Source organism: Cupressus sempervirens, chromosome 4 (genome assembly GCF_028749045.1).
Source record: "Cupressus sempervirens isolate cs-2001-9-10 chromosome 4, ASM2874904v1, whole genome shotgun sequence".
NCBI classification, from domain to species: domain Eukaryota; kingdom Viridiplantae; phylum Streptophyta; class Pinopsida; order Cupressales; family Cupressaceae; genus Cupressus; species Cupressus sempervirens.
In genome coordinates this window covers 556,873,480-556,886,905 of record NC_143121.1, presented here as the reverse complement: position 1 = coordinate 556,886,905, position 13,426 = coordinate 556,873,480, and positions in this window count along the sequence as shown.

The following is a 13,426-nucleotide window of genomic DNA, read 5'->3' as shown; positions in this document are numbered from 1 at the left end:
AACATATGGAACATTATGATGATGGAAGTGTGAGATTTGGAAACAATGAACCATGTTGCATAAAGGGAGAATATTGTATCTCACTAACCAATGAACTTAGATGTAATAATACTTATTGGGTTAAAGGACTAAAGCATAATATACTAAGTGTTTCATACTTGAATAACATTGGATTCAAGGTAGAATTCATGAATGGGAAGGCCAAGCTACTAGATCGAAAAGGAAACCTGGTTGTGTCTGGTAACCAAACAAAAGGTAACCTATTCCACCTAGATCTCAATGAAAGTTTATGTTTTATTGCTCAAGTAGAAGAAAGTTTATTATGGAATAAAAAGCTATGTCATGTGAACTTTTATAATTTAATTAAGATAAGAAAAATAAAAGAGTGAGAGGTATTCCTAGTTTGAGGAAACCTGATATGGGCCTATAGAAAAATTGTCAAATTGGTAAGATGGGAAAGACAAGTTTCAAAAGAAAAAAATATAATTCTAAAGAAGTTTTGGAGCTAGTTCATATAGACTTATGTGGGCCTATTGGAATTGAGAGCTACACTAGAGATAAGTATTTTATTCTTTTTTTTGATGATTATTCTAGAATGATGACTATTCTAGAATGATGACTATAATGTTGAGAATTGGCTAATGAGGATATGTGATTGTTGTCATTTATGGTAACACATAATGTACATGCTTATAGGAAACCTTAGAAATAAATATACTTATCTTTTGGTACTCAAAAAATTGTCTAAAGATGAATTTGGTATACAACAATTTATTGTTTTGTTTGTAACTTGTTGTTGATGTTATTTTATGACTAGCGAAGTTGCATAGAGATAGTATACATGTTGATGATGATGTGTATAACCTTGGAAGTCAGTACAAACTATATAGAAAAGAGATATTTGTGTTTTACCTGTAAAATAGGACATGGGGAATTTAAGGGAAGGAATTATTTTGTTTACAAAATAATTACTTGACTAATTAGGGTTAACATTCTAGATGTTTACTCTAAGTTGAAAAAGTGCATTATGGTCTTAGCTGACCTAGCAACAATTTGTATAAAGACATGGTATTTATGCAAAGGACATCTTGCAAATTCAAGTGTGTTATCTTAGAGAAATTATGTTGAGCAATTGTATATGAACTTTTGTGAAAGTGATATAGGTGAAGTTTGTGAAGCTATTTTGTGATCCGAGATTGAACTAAGAAAGAATCTATACTCTAGAAGTTTGATTACTTATTTGGGAAGTGATCCCTTCTTGTAATTAGAAGTGCATTTTTGGGCAATGGGCTCATCTTACATCTATTGTACTACAACTCTTAACAAGGTTGGCACAACTCTTAATAGAATTGGAATCTCCTAAGAGGGATTCGAAGTCCCCTAACAGGGACTCTCTATACTAAATTTTCTCATTGACTCCTAATAGAGTCCATCCTCTAACAAGGAACTTATATATTAGTATATTATCTAGTGGGTATCATCCCCATTAGTGTTTTCCCTTGGCCAGGGTTTCCCCAGTTAACAAAATATGGTGTTATGAGTTATCTTTGTGCATGGTTATTATTACTGTTCAACATTACTTTATTAATTTGTTATGTATGGTTTAAAGTAACAAACAATATCTAGTTGGCAACTAAAGTTTGTAAATTATTGATTCAAACCCCCTGCCCGCACCTCCCCAGTGCGCGCACCCCCCCCCCCCCCCTCAAGTAATTCATATTTCTAACAATTGGTATCAAAGCATAGTTACTTAGAAGAGGCTTAACAGCTTGAGTAAAATCCCTATGGATATGGAGTAGTTGATGAGGAACCTTGAAGAGGCACTTGAAAAGATTGATCTTCTTCCTAAAGAAAGAGATTAGCTAAAGGATACATATGAAGACTCCAAAGTATACATTGGAAAACTGAAGGAAAAGATTGAACATTTGAAATACAAGCCTAAATCTATTGTATCTAAAACTAGTGATGATGATTATTCAAAACTATAGATAGAGTACAAGATCTTGAAGCATGAATTGAAGATTACAAATCTTAAGTTAACTTTGAGGAGTGATCCTAGAAAAATTGAATCTAATTTGAAAACTGAGAATGCAAATCTTAGAGCAAGTATGGAAAAGAAGACATCTGAGTTTGAAACATTGAAAGAAGATCATGAAGAGCTTCATAAGTACAATACCATTATGAAAGGTGAACTAACTCAATGCAAGAAAAAACTTGAGAAGTTTTATTCTAGCAGAGAAAAACTTGATGATTTAATGTCAACACAGAGACCTACTTATGATAAGACTGATCTTGGTTATCTAATTAACATGTCTGCAAAAAAACCTGAGATTAGATCAGATCTGAAAGAAAAAGATAAATTTGATGATAAGATTGAATCTAATCAATCTTCTAATAAACATAAAGAAGGCAAGGAAGTTGAGATATTGGATGAACCAAAGCAAGTAGAATCTCCTAAGGAAACCAAGTATGAATTTAGAGGTAAGTGTCTTTCATGTAATGAAATAGGTCATATGAAAAGAGATTGTACAAATAAGTCATATAATCATAATAAGGACTTTTATTGTCATAATTTTCATGGTATGGGTCATAAATAAATTGATTGTAGGAAACCTAAATATGATAATGAAAGAAGTAGTAGAATGTCTAGAAATACTAACCCTACAAATAGAAGAAGATCTAATGAAAGGACATAGAGAGAAGGAAGACCTTATGAGGAAAGAAGATAGATCATGTGTTATAAGTGTAACAACTTTGCACACATAGGTAAGAATTTTCATGCACCTAATGATTAGTAGGATCCTAGAAGTAGAATTGTAGTATGTTAGTTATGAAACAACTTCAGACATATAGCAAGGTATTGTAGAATGGATAGAAACTTTGGAGATAGGAGGAACAATGAAAGAAACTTCATAAATAGAAGAAATCATGGAAGGAATGTTGAAAATGATAGAAGGAACCATGAAAGGAAATCTAGAACTGAGAAAGCCTATGAGGAGAAAAGAAATGTAATCAATGAACTTCAAGAAGAACTCAATAAGGCATTTGTAAAAAGATTAGACATCTCAAAAGGAAAACTAGAAGATTATGAGACAGGAAGATTGAAGTCAGCTATCAAGTTTAATTCAATTAAGTTGAATTAAGCCTATTCACAGCACCAAAACTTGAAAACTTCATCTAGAGATCAAACTAGAGGCAGCAAAGTTGGGAAAAGGTGTATTGAGATAAGTTTAGACATTATCTAAGCTCTCTTGTAATTGGAGCTTATCTAAACTAGTTATGAAGAAATTACGAGTTACTATTATTACAAAGAAAGTCAATTTTGTAAAAGAAGATGAAAACTATGTTTTTGCTAAGAATTTCATGGATCAAAGTTTTGTGCAGTATTTTCATGATGAGAGGAAGCTATAGTAAACCTTGGGTGGCATCTAAAGATTGGATGGATGATCTTGAGTAGTTATTTGATCTCACAATGCAATGGAATTTTTTTCATGTTTGCAAAGTACATAGTTAATGCAAGTTCAAGTTGAAGGAATAAATGGAGTATAGACTTGATTACCATTTCATTGTGAATGCATCAAAAGCATAGAGCACTTAGAAGTGACTTGACGAGGTGATTTTGAAAAAGGTATTTTAATGCTTTTTCCATTGAATTTGTTCAATAAAAGTTGACATTTAATAGAATCATGGATATGTTAGTAGTTCACAATGTTGAGAATGAGGAGAGACTAAAATTGAATTTGTTTCCATCAAATCTATAGAAGGAAACCCTAACTCAGCATTATCTATTAGTCCAAACAATGTAGTATATTTGGAAGATGTAGGAACTTATCTTACCAGTAAGTTTGAATCTATTGGAAGTGATTATATGAAAAAGGATATGGAATTAGTCTTTAATCATGATATAACTATGAACCCTAGATTTGAACACTTGAAGGAACTAGACCTATTCAAATATCATTTTAACCGAGAATTGGACACAAATTGTACTAAGTAGAATACATGATGGGAAACTATGTATGCAAGATTGTGTAGTTGATATCTTAGCCAACCTTATTCATGAGGTAACTAGTCTTTTCAAACAAGGCAATGTACCTATATGTAAGAAAATGGTTAAGAAGAAAGTTGAGAGCTACACAAAGGTAGTATATAATGGAAAGGCCATGGTGATCAGCATCATTAAGCAAGATGATATAAGATTCCTGAGTAGAATCATTGCCTACTTTGTATGTACAAGTTCAAAGATTGATGAATTGTCAACCGAATTCATCTATGCAGCCTACAAAATATGTATTGAGAAGGAACAAATTAACCTTAGTGAAATACTAAGAATGCAACTTCTTGAAAACCTAGAAAATATCAAGAGGACTAAGAATGGTGTATTTAGATTTTAGTCACTGATTAATCACATATTATTTCATGTGCTTAAAAGATTTCCATATTTTTCAATCACAAAGATTATGAGCAGGGAGATGTGTACAATGGAGAAGATCACAAAAGTTTGTAGAAGGAATCTAGTAGAAAAAATATTGGATAATGGGAATTTGATCATGGAAACATTTTAGAATCAAATGAGGCAAAGATTCAAAATTGCACCTGTAATTGTAGACAAATTTAAGGAAAGTATTTGTGTTATAGTTGATACAAATTTTACTTATATTCAAGCAGTAGAACCTTGAGAAACATTTTTTGATCCCTTAGGTTATGAATTAAGTGATGATATAGCAATTGGATACATTGACATATTGCTGAAATTAGAGAGACCAAGTTGAATATAGATTTGAAACTTATGATGAGATTACCCAATTAGCTCATCAGGCATCCTTGGAGAAGGCATCTCATAAGAAGATAGAAACTATAATAAAGAAAGCCTTATCAAAGGCCAATATGATTGAGAGTGAGTCACAAGAAATCAGAAAAATCATGAAACAAGGTATACTAAATGTGCAACCTTTGTTAGTGTCTATTGTAGAGCCATCTTTGAAACAAAACATTTCTTATGCAACAATATTAGATATTCAGACAAGTGAGCCAAAGAAAAAATTTGAGATATTAGTGGAAGATGTGACCACAAAGACTAAAAGGTTCAAACAACAAGCAACTGGAATGGGAAAGAGACAAAAGACACTGTTGACAATTGTTGAGTCTAGTGGAGAAGAAAAAGAAGAACAAGAAGTTAAACAAATAGAGAAGGTAACAACTTAAAAGTAGTTAGCAAGAAAAGCTCATCAACCTTGGAAGTCGAAGATAGAGAAGATAAACTTAGCTATTTCTAATGAAGGAAACTTTGTTCAGATGAAATTTTTATATGATTTATATAAATTTATTGAGAAAGATCAAATTGATATCTCTACTATGAGATACATTATAGCTAAAAATATAAAACTAAAGGTTATTTAAGGAATAGTAAATCAAAAGGTCTATGACAGACTCATAGAAAGTAAGGCACCGGCTAGAGAAGAGGACATAGAAGTTGAAAAGTTTATGTTAAGAACAATATATAAGATTGATGATGAAGAAGTCAAGAGATTGTTAAACAATCTAGATCCTTACATAAGAAAAAAAGTAAGACCATTTCTATTTATGGTGGATGAAAAAGATAAGATAAGAAGTGAAATTATGACAGCCATAAATCACATGTTGATAGAGTCCAAAGTAGCATCTTCAACAACACTTAGAACCTTAGAAGTGTCAGTGAGTGGTGACACAATGCAAATAGATCAAACCAATGTTACTATTAACATTAATGATACAAATATTTTTGAAGGTTTTGAATAGAATGAACCTCATATCGAGGATATTGAAGAACAACTGAGACAAATTGAAGAGGAGAAAAGGTTACTAGAAGAAGAGAAAAAGAAAATAGAAGAGGCTAAGAAAAAATTGCTTGAAGATGAGATGAAAAGGAAAGTAGAGGAAGAAAAGAAAAGAGTAGCCAAAGAAGAAATGAAAAGGAAAATAGAAGAAGATGAGAAGAAGAGATTAGAAGAGGAAGAGAAGAAAGAAAAAGAAAGAAAGGGAAGGGAAGAGAAAGAGAAAGAAGAGTCAAAGAGGCAACTAAAAAGAAGCAAGGGAAGATGACGCTAAACCTTCTAGTTCATCTACTCTACTTTTTCTTGTTAGCTTGAAACATAATGATGATGATCAAACTAACTTGATCTCATCCTTATCAAAGCTCTTTTAGAAGAACAATATAGTGAAAAGCTTGCAGAGAACCTTGATGGAGGTTACTGGTAGATTACTTAATACTTTGGTAGTGTAGCACACAAAAGTAGATCCAAAATAGAGGGCATAGGTAGGGCTAAAGTTTTTGATGAACAATTCACAAATTTGTTGAATGTTATAGAATCTAAGGCACAAATCTCACATGATGCTAACTTGTTTAGCACCATTTGTCAAAATATTAAGAATGATTTGATAAGTCTTGATACTTGTATTAATAAACTTTGGAAGTGTCAATGAGATGGCAAAATATTGTACAGTACAAGCTGACTAAGGATATTAGTGTTACATTGGAGGAAAAATGAGTGAGCTAGAAGCTCTATCTAGCCAATTACAACATCTTGCTAATAAAATTGATGATTTTGAAGACAAGTGACCAATATTCAGAGTGATATTAGGAAATTGGAACTTCGAAAGGAAATTTTTTTGAAGAGAGTATTAGATTTTAAAGAGTCTATTGCTTTAAAATGATTTTTGGTTGAAAAATAGTTGAAGGAATGTGTCAAGGCCAAGAACACTTATTTTCACTTTTTATACTCTTACCTTAATGTAGTTGAGATTACATCATATGCCTTATGTGCAATTCTCATCTCTGTTGAATCAACCAAAGATACATGGACAAAAGGTATGGATAGTCTAAAAGAAAATTTTGATGATTGTACAAAGATACTATCAGTTTAAGGCAGATGTTTAAGGAAATTTTGATAGCAGATGGAGAGTTTTTGGATAGTGTTGACATTTTAACCTTTGTCATTGATGTCAAAGGGGGAGAAGTACATAAGAAAATTTTAAATCAAGTAAAGAAAAAAGTATGAAATCATATTGCAAGGAGGAGCATGTGTAAAATGGATAAATTATAATAGATGTAATATTAATGTGTTATTTATTTTAAGTTTTTGATACTTAGCCAATTTTCCCTATTTTGTTGCCATCAATGACAAAGGGGGATATTGTTGACAATTGGTTAATGAGGATATGTAATCAATTTCATTTATGGCAACACATGATGTACATACTTATAGGAAACCTTAGAAACAAACATACTTAGCTTTTGGTACTCAGAAAATTGTCTAAGTATGAATTTGGTATACAACAGTGTATTGTTTTATTTGTAATGTGTTGTTGATGTCATATTATGACTAGAAAAGTTAGATGGAGATAGTATACATGTTGATGATGATGTGTATAACTTCAAAAGTTAGTACATATTGTACAAAAAAGAGATATTTGTGTTTTACCAGTGAAATAGGACAAGAAAAATTCAAGGAAAGGAATTACTTGACCAATTAGGGCCAACATCCTAGATGTTTACTCTAAGTTGGAAAAGTGTATTGTGGTCTTAGCTGACCTAGCAACAGTTTTTGTAAAGGCATGGTATTTATGCAAAGGACATCTTGTGAATTCAAGTGTACTATCTTGGAAAAATTGTATTGAGCAATTGTATGCAAATTTTTGTGAAAGCAATATATGTGAAGATTGTGAAGTTATTTTGTGATTCGAGATCAAACTAAGAAAGAATTTATATTCTAGAAGTCTAATTACTTGTTTGGTTAGTGATCTCTTCTTGTAATTAGAATTGCATGTTTTTGTAGTGGGCCCATCTTGCATCTACTATACTACAACTCCTAACAAGATTCAAAGTCTCCTAACAAGGACCCTCTATACTGAATTTTCTCATTGAATCCTAACAAGGTCCATCCTCTAGAAAGGAACTTATATATCAGTATATTATCTAGTGGGTATCATCCCCAGTGGGTTTTCCCTAAATATGGTGTTATGAGTTATCTTTGTGCATGGTTATTATTACCATTCAACATTACTTTATTACTTTGTTATGTATAGTTTAAAGTAACAAATAATATCCAATTGGAAACTAAAGTTTGTAAATTACTGATTCACTCATAGCCCCCCCCCACCCCCCTGCCAGTAATTCCTATTTCTAACATATAATGTATCTAAAAGATAAGTCTGAAGAACTTCAAAAGTTTAAGTGGTATCTGGCAAGAGTAGAGAAATAAACTAGAAAGAAGCTAAAGTGTTTGAGGTTAGATAGAGGTGGTGAATTAATTTCCAATGAATTCTTCATTAAAAGAGAAATTAAAAGACAAGTATCAGCTCCTTGTACACCACAACATAATGGTATAATTGAAAGAAGGAACATATCCATCATGGATCATGTAAGAACTTTGATGATAGAAAAGAAGGTTGCAGTCAAATACTAGAAGGAATAAATCAGTACTGCAATGCATACCTTGAATAAGTACAACTGAAGAAAGACTCAAATCAAACTCCTTATGAGTTATGGTATGGCTACAAACCTAATGTAAGTTACTTGAAAGTATTTGGTAGCAAATGTTATATCTTAAAGGAATCTGGGAAAGGTAAATTTGATGTCAAAGGTGATGAAGGCATGTTCCCAAGATATTCCTATAGAAGTAAAGCATCTAAATATTTAAATTTGTCAACTCGTAAGATCATAGAAAGTGCACATGTGATGATTGATGAGTTTTCAAAAAAAGAGTGAAGAAGAGAGCAAAAAAGAACCCAAGGATTACAAAAAGTTTATCTAATATGAACTTGATTAATTGTCAAATCTAATTGGAAGTCAGAAGACTTCACTTCTCAAGTCCACAAAATCTCTAGAGGCTATCAAGTTGCAAATAGTACAACCCAAGTCATAGTTTGAAGGATCTGAGTTGCAATTAGAAGCTACTGAGTTGTTTCCAAAACCAACTAAGTTTAAAGGACCTGAGTCATAGGTAGTAAGACTCAGGCCTAATACAAAAGATCATGACAAGGCACCATGTGTTAGCAAGATATTTCAAAAGGCACCATGCACCTAATCAGATCATTAGAGACAAGTTAGATGGAACAATGACAAGAAATAAATTGAAAGCTACACATTTTCTTACTAAATTTGAACCTAGATCATTTAAAGATGTTTTTGATAATGAAAGTTGGATTGAAGCTATGAATGAAGAGATAGGAAAGATAGAGAGAAATAAGACTTGGACTCTTGTTCTTAGACCCAAGGATAAGAATGTAATTGGCTCTAAGTGAGTTTTCAGAAATAGGATGAATGAAGATGGAGAAGTTTCAAGAAATAAAGTAAGGTTAGTATGCAAATGTTACTCTCAAGAAGAAGGTATTGATTATGGTGAAACTTTTTCTCCTTTTGCAAGATTAGAAGGTGTTAGAACTTTACTTACTTATGCTAAAGATAAGGGATTTAAATTTTATCAAATGGATGTGAAATTTGTATCCTTGAATGGAATTCTTGAAGAGGAAGTTTACATAGAACAACCAGAATGTTTTGTAGATCCTAGAAAAAAGGATATGGTTTTATATGGACTCAAGAAAGCTTATAGAGATTGGTATGAAATAATTCATAACTACTTGATAAAGATTGGTTTTTAAAGAACAAATGATAATAATAGCATGTATATCAAAGGAGTAGACAAGAAAATTGTAATGGCAAAAATCTTTGTAGATGACACGTTGTTTACTGGAAATGATGACTTGTACAAAGCCTTTTTAAAAGAGATGAGTAAAGAATTTGAGATGTCCATGTTTGGAGAGACAAAATTCTTTGTTGGAGTACAGATTCAACAAAAGAAAGATGGTATCTACATTACTCAATCTAAATATATCAAGGAGATATTAAAGAAGTTTGAAAAGGAAGGTTCAACACCAATTGGAACACCTATGTCTACTAGACATAAAATTTCCATGAATGATGATTCCAAAGATGTAGATCAAACCACATACAAATCAATGATTGGAAAATTGTAATATGTAGTGCATACAAGGCATGATATTGCATTAGCAGTTCTCATGGTGGAAAGATTCTTAAAAAATCCTAAAGAAAATCACATGATGGAAATCAAGAGAATCATGAGGTATCCAAAGGGTACTGAGGTGGAAGGAAGTATACAATTTGAATTTGAAAGCCTTCATAGATGTTGATTGAGTAAGAAGTGTTGATGATAGGAAGAGCACCAGTGGTGAAACATTCTTTCTTGGTAAAAGAATAGTGTCTTGGACAAGTAAGAAGAAAAAATTTATTTCTTAGTCTACCACATAAGCTAAATATATGGCAGCAATAGTTAATTGTTTGGATGTTTTTTGGTTCAAGAAACTATTAGCAGATATGATGATAGAAATTGACGATCTTGTGTTTAATGAAGGAAATGTTGGATGGAACCAGTATTAACTGAGTTCACTTGGTTAACAAAGGAACTTTGTGAAGATTTAGTGCTAACCAAGTTCACCTACTTAAAAAAAGGAAAAACATTTCTGAGTTAATGTAAACTGAGTAGGGTCGGCTAACAAAGGATTATCTAATTTTGACATATTGAGTTCAATAGATTGTTTGTTGTTTCTAGCCGAATGAGGAGATGAATATTATTTATTCTAATTTATATTCAAGCTAACTTGACAATGGATATAATATAAATATAAGGTCAAGTTGAGGATTGAATGTGTGCAAGAAAATATAAGAATTGAAGACTCTTAGAGGAAGCAAATTAGAAGGATAAGCAAAATATCCTTGTGGAGCTGCAAAGATACATTTGATCATAAAAGATTAGTATACAAGCTAGAATTGGGATCTATAATCAACAATTGAGCTATATTAGAAATTAGGTCATCTCATTCTTACTCTCTAACCATTGTAGCAGTGATCTAATTCTCTTAACAAAGTTTGCTTAACAACTATTTGTAAATCCTCTAACAAGATGGCATTTCTAGATTGAAGTGTCTAAAGACCTCTAACAAGGCCACTCCTAATAGGGTGATTAAATCCTCTAACATGGTCACACCTAACAGTGTATTTTGTAACCTTTAACAGGGTTGGCTCCAAACAAGGCTCACTTTAGAAGAGTAAAAATTAGTAACTAGTTGTAATCGGTGGTTTTTCCCACATTGGATTTCCACACTAAATCTTTTTGTCACTTGTGTTCATGCCATTTATTTTATGTGTATGCAACTAAGTTAAGTAAGGTCAATCACAGATAACATCTTAAAGATTTGCATGTTAAGCAATTTTTGAGTTACAACATTTACTAGTATAAACTAAGTGCCTATGTGTTTATCGAACATCAATATTTTTAGTGAAGTTTATGTTCTTTGTTGACATCTAAGGGATCTAGGATTTATTTTAGTGGTAACTAATTCACCACTCCTCTCTTAGTTACTCCTCTTATATTTCCAAAAAAAAAAACCTGATAGGCCTATACAATTATATCCAGATGTATGATGATGATATAATAGATGACATGTAGGAAAGAATGAATGAACTAGTAGGATTGACAAAGTATGAGAAGAAAGCCTTTACCAAGAATACAAAATTGCAATTGTAGGAAAAATATGTATATGACAAGAAGACAGTGGAAAGAAAATTTGCAAAAATATGAGCATTAAGATCTAATCCTAATGTGGAATGCAAGCATTGAAGACAAAGGTAAGAATGGAGACTTTGATCCAATTTGGCTTGTGCCATACTTGATAGAATCCATATGGGGCGGAGATTCATATATATTGAAGTAATTGTTAAGGAATATTCTTGAATTTCTAGTTCATGGATAATTCTTGAAGAAGTATTTTTGTTGAAGGTACTTTTTTGTCCATGAATAGTAGTTTAGGTCTATGTATATTTTGTAAATTCCTATGTGTATATATATATATATGTTTGTCTGTACATATTTATTTTGTTTTCTTATGTGTACGTAGCTCTCTAAAAAAGTTGTCATTTTTGTCAAGGTATTTGGTATGCTTTTGCTAAAGTTTTTGATCCCTCATATGAATATGCATTATTCATCATCCCTAGATGGAGCTACTATTAGCCCTTGTATTTGTGCCCTATTATTTCAAAATAGTTCTACAATATTTAAAAAAAAATTCATGCTGATATCCTTTGAAAAGGGTGGGAAATTTGATTTGAACCTTGAATAATAACATGAAATACCTTAAAAACCCTAGTATTACTTTAAAAATTTCTTTGCTAGGTTTTTTCTTTATTATCCTTAAAATTGTGGAGAAGAAGGTTTTTTCTTTAAGTCATGTCTCTTCTCAACTCATAGTTTCATCTTGGTTAGGCCATGTCCTGTATAAATTACCTACTTTTAACCCTAGTGACGAGTTATTTTTGTAACCATTGATCCCCCTGAAGATCTATGGTTGTCTCATCTAACAATTTGAAGATGCAATGTGTTTAAGAAAAGAAAGAATGTGAGGATATGACACTTGACTGGTCAGACCAAAGAAATGTAGAAATCAACATTTTAACAATAGACCTCAAATCATTCCAAGATTAATGATCCTTGTGTTGTCACATAGTGTTGAGTTAAACTAAGTTTTCTTTCCCAGTTACTTCTCGATTTTTGATAAGATTGAAAATCAAGGGCTATCACTTCCTAATACAATAGAAATGATCAAATTTTGAGAAATGCAAGAATGCAAAGGATATCCATGTGTCCACATGGGTTCCCAAAGGGTGAAGTAATATGCAATGCTTGAAACCATTGATGAAAAATAAGATCAATGATACCTGTGTTGTTTCATAGTGAAGATGCAAGATATTTTAAAAATACAACAATATGAGAAGCTAACAAGTGTCCTAGTGGACCCACATTATATTAACTAGTTTGGAGAATGAACACTTCTCTTAGTTGTAGATTCAAATGAAGATTCATGGTTGTCATATTCTCGCAAAGAAAATACAAAGGTTGTTTAACTAAAGTGTGAAAGTGAGGATTTGACATGTGGATTTGTGGGGCCATTGTATGTTATAAGTTGTAAAAGGAATGATTTCAAAAAAAAGTACTAGATGACATATTTTGATTCTCTTTAAGTAGTATGTATAAAAAAATGATATATTTTCCCTACCATCAAATCACAATCATATCAACAATCATCACATCCTCCAAAAGTAAAGGTGTTTGATGTTTAAATAAAGTGAGAGTGCAAGGGATCCATGCATGTCCCACTGAGTAAAAGGTGACACAATTTCAAGTTTCAATAATAGCTATCGGATTTTTCCCTGATCAACAACTAGTTTTCAAATTCCTCATGCAACATGCAAAATTTGAATATTGGTGCATTAATGGTGTTGCAAGGCAACCTCGTATGATTTTTTTTTGCATAAAGTTTGAAACTCATTTGCTAAAAAGCAAAATGGAATTGAAGCAAAGTAAATAGAGCTTGA